Source organism: Cupressus sempervirens, chromosome 9 (assembly GCF_028749045.1).
Source record: "Cupressus sempervirens isolate cs-2001-9-10 chromosome 9, ASM2874904v1, whole genome shotgun sequence".
Taxonomy (NCBI): Eukaryota; Viridiplantae; Streptophyta; class Pinopsida; order Cupressales; family Cupressaceae; genus Cupressus; species Cupressus sempervirens.
The window spans coordinates 162,286,111-162,293,777 of NC_143126.1; positions in this window are offsets into that span (position 1 = coordinate 162,286,111).

Sequence of the window (7,667 nt, forward strand, 5' to 3'; positions counted from 1 at the left end):
TTCTTGATAAATAATTAGCTACAACACTGGCTTTTCTAGGCTTATCAACAATAGTTATATCAAAATCTTGCAACAATAGTAACCATCTTGCTAATCTACCAGTTATAGCAGGTTTATTCATGAGATATTTAATTGGTGCATGATTAGTATGAACAAATATGGAATAGCCAATTATGTAATGCCAAAATTTGTTCAGGGCATAAACTACTACTAGCAGTTCTTTTTCTATTACTATGTAGTTTAATTCTAATCCATGAAGGCTCTTGCTAATATAATAGATTGCATTTTCAAGATTTTGGGATTGTTGTGCTAGGAGTGCACCTATGGCATAATCAGAGGCATTTGTATATATGTGAAAAGGTGAATTCCAATCATAGCCTTGTAAAACTGGTGCTGTAGTCAAAAGTTTCTTAAGCTGCAGGAAGGCTTCATCACATTCGGATGTCCAACTAAATTCAGCTTCTTTTGTGAGTAACTTATACAAAGGACTAACTATTTTGTTGAATTTTTTTTTTGAAATGTCTGGAATATCCAACATGACCTAGAAAAGAACTTACATCTTTTGATTTTGTAGGTATGGGCAATGTTTGAATTACCTCTATCTTAGATGGATCCACTTGTATTTCTACAACTGATATAAAATGACCAAGTACCACACCTTCCTACATGAGCTTGAAACACTTTTCACTATTAAGTGCCAAATCATGTTCTTAACACCTTACCAAAACCTTTTCAAGATTCATCATTACTTCCTCAAAAGTGACTCCAAATGTTGTGAAGTCATCCATGTATATTTCCATACAATCATGTGATATATCAACAAAAATGCTAATAACTGCTCGTTGGAATGTTGCATGAGCATTACATAGACCAAATGGTAAAACATAGTATGAAAAAGTATTCCATGGACATGTAAATGTGGTTTTGTCTTGATCTTCAGGAGCAATACTGATTTGGTTATAACCACTATACCCATCTAGAAAAGAAAAATACTTCTTTCGAGCTAGAGTGTCTAGAACTTGGTCTATAAATGGTAAAGGAAAGTGATCCTTTTTGGTGGCCTGGTTGAATTCTCTATAATCTACACAAATTCTCCATTTTTCCTCCCTTTTTAGGCACTATGACCAGGGGTGACACTCATCTACTATCAGATATAGGATAAATAAAATCAACGTCAAGCAATTTTTGCAATTCAGTTTTAACTATAAAATCAACGTCAAGCAATTTTTGCAATTTAGTTTTAACTATCTCTCTAAGGCTTGGATTTATCCTTCTCTAGTGTTGATGGAGTGGTAGACAGCCTTCATTGATGTATATCCTATGGGTGCATAGTGTAGGAATCAACCCTTTCATATCACTATAGTCCCATGCAAAGGCCTTTTCATGCCTTTGAAGCAATTCTTTTTATTGTTCCATCTGTGTGGGTGTTATTTTGGGATTAACATGGAGATTATGACCTTTAGTCAGTTCAACAGTAGTGGTGGACTCTATCATAGGAGCTTCAGAGATTGGACTTGCTTCTAATTCACACGGTAAGAGTGGATGAAGAATATTAGGTTCTTTGAGCAAAGTACAATTCTTATCACATTCTTCATATGTGATTAATTCCAACACAAAACTTTCAGATACATCTTTTTCTACCACACAACTATTAGTAAGGATACTCTAAAGTACTAAATCTTCCTCTTGTAGTTTTAGAAAGATTTTCTATGCAACATCATGAGCTATACTATAGAATTTAACTCTTCTTCTTCATCCCCTAAATCTAGCCAAACAGATGTGCTCAAATCTGGTAATGGTTGGGTTGGAGGATATAAATCAAATTTCTTTGTTGCTTGACCATTTGATATGGTCATATTCCTTGATCTACAACTTATATTTGCATTAGCTATGGCTAACCATGGTCAACCTAGGATGATAGGGTAACTAGATAGATTAACTTTCGGAGATAAAATCATGAAGTCTGTAGGATATTCTAGAGAATCTAAGGTTATAACTATGTTTTCTATCATCCCATCAGGGGTGACAATAAAACTATCTGCAAGTTGCAAAATTATTGGGGTGGCCCTTAGTCCTTCTATTTTCAACTTCTTCATAGTATCCTTGGTCATGACATTTATAACAGTGCCAAGATCTATTAAATTATTTTTAACAAATTGACCATTTATACTGACATTCACTACTAGACTTCCTAGATTAGAATATTTTGGTGTGATCAATTTCCTTAACATGATGTCAGCCAATTGTCCCACAACATGGATTGTGGTGGGATTCTTTTTCTTCCTTCCAAGCTTCTTTAGGCAAGCATCTCTAATGGATTTTCCATAAACTAGAACATCCTTAATGGCTTGAAATAGGGGTATTTGGACATGTATGTTTTTCAAATGATCAACAATATGAAAAGGTTGTTCCTCTGCTTATATAGGTTTTCTTTGTATAAACTTTTCTTGAAAAGGAGGTTCCATTGCTGGTAGAGCTTGGGTTGTCATGGTAACATAGGTTGGGTCAACTATTTTAGCAATTGAGGGTTTTGATGCTATAGGAGGGTCTGGTATTTCAGTTATGAGAGGTGGTTTAGGCACTGGTAAAGTTGTACCAAATCTCAGATGTATATCTGCAACACCCAAAGCGTAAGTAATATACTACTGAGCATCAACACTATACATGGGCTATTGTGGCTATTGGCTATTTGGGTTTGGCTAAGGTTGTGTAGGTAACTATGTCTGATTTTGAGGTCTAGGATTTGCAGGTGGTGGCATTAGAGTAGGTTGTTGAACTAGAGGTGGTAATTGTGGAGTACCAATATTTTGGTTAGGCCATTGTTGAGATCCCCTCCATTGGTTCGTAGATTGCCAATTCCATTGGAGAGGTTGCCATTGGTTCTGCTAGTAGTTCTGTTGGTTCTGCCATTGGTTACTCTATTGGTTAGGCTAGGGTGGTTGGGAATTCTAAGGCCATTGGGATTGTTGTGGGTTGTTTTGCCCAACATTGTTCCAATTAGGTTGATATTATGGAGGACCTTGGGGATTACAACTTTGCCATTGATTACCATATGAATTTGAATTTTGCAAAGGGTCCTAAGGCATACCTTGACGTTGGGCCCATGGTCAGTGTTGAGCAACAAAGAATACTTGTTCATCATCTCCATCTATCTTGATGTACTTAATTGGAAGATGTTGGTTCTCCATGCTTGCGACCAATTTACATTGGCAATCCTTCTTTTGCTTCTGGCAATGAGGGCAATATTTGGCTAGTTTTAGCTCAGCTTCTACATACTTCTTCTTTGTAGTCATTGTGTCAATATGTGTAGCAACATCATTGATGATGTTTTGTTTGAAATCTGACAATAGGTTAGATATCTTGAGCTTTGAAATGCCTTGATTGATTCCTTTAGTGAATGTGGAACGAGGTCCTCGACCTTTCTTCATGGTTGACCTTGAATAGTTTTGAAAAATCTTCTTGAGGTCTTCCTAGGAAGCTTGATATACATCACCACTAGCCATCAAGTCTAGTGCTTCTAGACAATCATCATTCACACCTCTTAGAAAGACTAGCTTTTGTGAATCCTCAGACAACACATGTTGAGCGTTCTTCTGCAGCATTTATAAGAAATGTGAAACATAGTCTTCCAATGTTTCCTTGTCCTTTTGAGATATCCTAGAGACATCATCTCCTCTTGAACCAAATGCTTTGCAATACTCTTTGTACTTATCTAGAAATAGGGTTTTTATTTCATCCTAACTTCCTACTGCATTGGCTCCTAAGCCCATGAACCATCGTAGAGCTAAATCTTTCAATGTTGCTAGAAACAATTTAAGCTTATGGGCATCAATGTTGTAGTCAAAACTATGACAAAGTATATCAAACTCAAACAAGAAAGTATCAAGGTCTTCATTTGCAAGGCCATAGAACTTTGGAAGGGCACCTATAGGTATATTCTTGAGATTATCAGTATTTACAAGGCTTGGGAGAGGAAATAGAAAATTAGGTTGTGCCATGACTAGAGGTATTAGATTATGATGTTGCTGCTGAAAAGGGACATTGGGTACTGGATGATTAACAACTAGTGGATTCAGAGTAGTGTTATGAAGAAAATTGGCCAAAACTTCAGTAAAAGCTTGAAGACCACTTGTATCTATTGGTTTAGCTCTTGATGATGATGCTCTGGGAAAAATAGGGCTTGCATCTTGAAAAGGTAACTCAGATTCTTCTTCTTTAATTTCTTTGTTCAAATTAACAGACTCCCATGGAAGAAATCTGCCATATTCATCTCATTGTCTTCCTCTTCAATGCATACAATTAAACTTTTCACACTAGTGAAAGAAGCTTCAAAACTAAAAATTTCTAAAAAAAACTTTATCTAAGAACTATGACTCAAACATGCTCCTAGCTTGACATCATCCCCAAGAACGGTACCAAAAATGGTCTGCCTCACAATAGATGTATCATAGTCATGCTCTGGTCATGCTTATGAATAATATATTCAAACTAAGGACTATTTTTCCCACTATGAGGTGCATTTAATCTTGTCAACCCAAGGACGTATACTTGAAATGGTCGGCACAATATGTACACTAGATCTCTTAATGAGTCACTAAGCTTATGCTACAAGAAAGTAAAATGCAAGGAAAAGAACTTACACTATTACTATAGGAAACTATCACGGTTAACTCTATGAATACTGGAAATAAAATGAAAGGCTAACAAATATTCCAACTCAGTTCATCCACTACAACTGTTCTCACATATGTTGTAGGAACATTCACAAAGTGTGATGCTACAAGAAGGGACTTACAACTTCTACGTACAATACTAAGAATGCTTGGAAATAAATCTATTCTATCCTAATGTAATCCACCTTCCAAGTGGGCCCCCTTGGTTGGCTTCAACTAAACTACTAACACAAGATAGAAGCCAAAAAATTATTTCATTGCATTTCAGAAATTCATTACATAACACATAGAATTGTAAAAACACGACTTACTATAAAAGTTAACAGTCTGTTCTCATAAAAATTTTCTTCTAATTGGCCAAACTAACACACTTGGGTTGATTCCTATATATAGGAGATCGACACTTATTCCCATAATAGAAAAGTAAATAACCTAGCTATAAATCCATAGGAGAGAAAGAAGGAAAATAACAACTCAAGGCAGGAAGAAGAGATAATAGTTTAAGGCGAGAATAATAAAGTCTGAACATCTGCTTGCCATAGGAATAAATGTAGAGAATGCAACAAGTCTTGATAGCTCCTCCATACTTGCTACCGTGTCCTTTGGAACCGTTACAACTTTCCTCCACCATGGCTACATCGCAGTGTTCTTTACTCCTTGAATGCTTTTAGTGCTCATCTTTGAATTCTTCCAATCATCTTTCAGCTTCATTGCTAACAGGTTAGTTATAATATAGAGATAATTGCAAATAAGCATTTTCAAATTAAATTCAAATATAAGAACACACATTTTGATAATTATATGAAATACTACATAAAATATATAATACAAGCAAAAGATAACATAGTATCTACCCATAGGTTTATCATATGTTTTGGTAAGCATAGGTCCACAAATGTTTTGACAAAGATAAAATAGAGTATCAACAAAGTGTTTAAAAACTATCATGAAATAAAGGAAATATTTGGCCTCATCATCAAGCATCAGAGACTTCAGATGCTGAGTAACACAATTTTGTCATAGTTGTTTGTATTGGCACAAAATACTATGTAAACCATTTTTGAGCCGACTTACAGATTAAATTACGATATTTTGGTGATAAGGATGAATCTTAAGGTTGAATCCCTATGAAGTACATGCATCCAATCAGGTAAAGGGAAGGTTTAAGTGGCAAAATGGATGAATCATAGCTGTTGATTCATACCTAACCCTAAGTCACATAGTTCTTCTTAAGGAGGAAAAACCCTAAACTTCTTATGAGCATGCATTGTAGAATCAATTAAAGGAAAACAGAGGAAGGAAATAGTGAATAACAGAGAGACATCTGATCATAAAGGATCAAGCGTACATCAGTTTAGAGGTGATTTCTCATCAAGCAACAAATTGCTAACCACAAGATCAATGTTGAGACATTCTAACAGTTGAATCACTTAAAATCTCTTAATAGAGTAGTCCTAATAGGTTGTATTGAAATCCTCTAACAATGTTCTTACTTTATTGTGAGTTGAAGTCCTTTAACAAGGCACACTTTTAATAGAATGTTGAAATCCTTTAACAGGGTAAGACCTAACAATTTTTGTAAGCCTTTAATAGGCATACTTTTCACAGGGTAGATCATGTCTCATGATCAAACATTGTAACCTTCATTGGATCCACTTTATTACTACAGTAGTGAAGATTTGTGGGTGTCATCCCCACCCTAGTTTTAACTTCTCATTGGAGGGTTTTTGGGTAATCATATCCGGTGTCATATATGTGTGAATGCTCACTTGTTTACATGCTTTAGATGAACATGTTTCACATGGTATTTCAGTTTACTTATTGAATGTATAAGATGAATGTGGTGAATGTTCTTTGGGTCAAAGTTTGAAGCATTGATTCACACCCCCCCAGAAGTTTACCTTTCCTATTGCAAATTCTAAAAATTGGTATTAGAACCTAGTTCTCTAGAATAGAATCTTTGTAGCTGTGAGGAAAGATCTTGGAAATAGAAATCTACAAGTTGGAAAAGATCATTGAGAAACAAGAAATTGAAATACAACTCATTCTACATCAATTGAATGAAGCAAGAGAAGACTTAAAAAAATATTTAAAGAGAAGGAAGGAAATTGTGATTGAGGAGAATGACACACATTAATGAGAGACGGACACTACTAAGCTATTTGCTAATGGAGACTCCAATGAATTTGATGCAACAATTGTGGATCTAATGGAAAAGAATAGAGCCCAAGCTGAAGAAATCAGAAATCTCAAGTTAGAGAAAGAATCACAAGCCATACTACTATGTGAGGTGATTGAATAGAAAAAATAAAGTTATGGAAGACAAAGCCATGATTGAAGATGAAAAAAGAGTTTTGACCAACAAATTGGAAGAGAAATTATTAGAGCTAACTAGAATTGCTAATATGCAATTGGATACTTTAGGTCAAATGATTAATGCCAACCATGAATATAATGTCAAGGACATTGAGATAACAACATTGAAGTTTAGAATGAGAAATTGAATAATAACCTAAAAAGGGAAAAGGAATTTTCTAAAAGTTCTAATAAACCTAATAAAGCCATTCCAGACATTGCATATAAACAAGATCCCTGTAGTGCACTATCTATGATACCACTAAAAGTTTTAATGATTCAAGATGTTAGAAAGTGTTACAACTATAAAATTGGGAGTATTGGTGACATGAAAATTAGAGAAGCATATGATAAACTATGTGAAAATGGTGTGTTAAGGGAAGAATTCAAGATTGTAGAAAAGAAAGGGTTAACTCGTGCCCTAGATCTCCCTAACATTTTCAAAAATGAATGGATTAAAATTTTTTTGAGTAGGATTCATGTTAGTTCACTGTGGTTGGATAATGGGCCAATCAAAATATCAAAGAGAATAATCCATAGGGTAACAGGGTATCCAACCCTAGATCGGCCAAAGACTATGAGGAGAAAGTCCAAAGAAGTCATTGAAAAGAATACGGAAACCATGTGGAATAAGAGGGG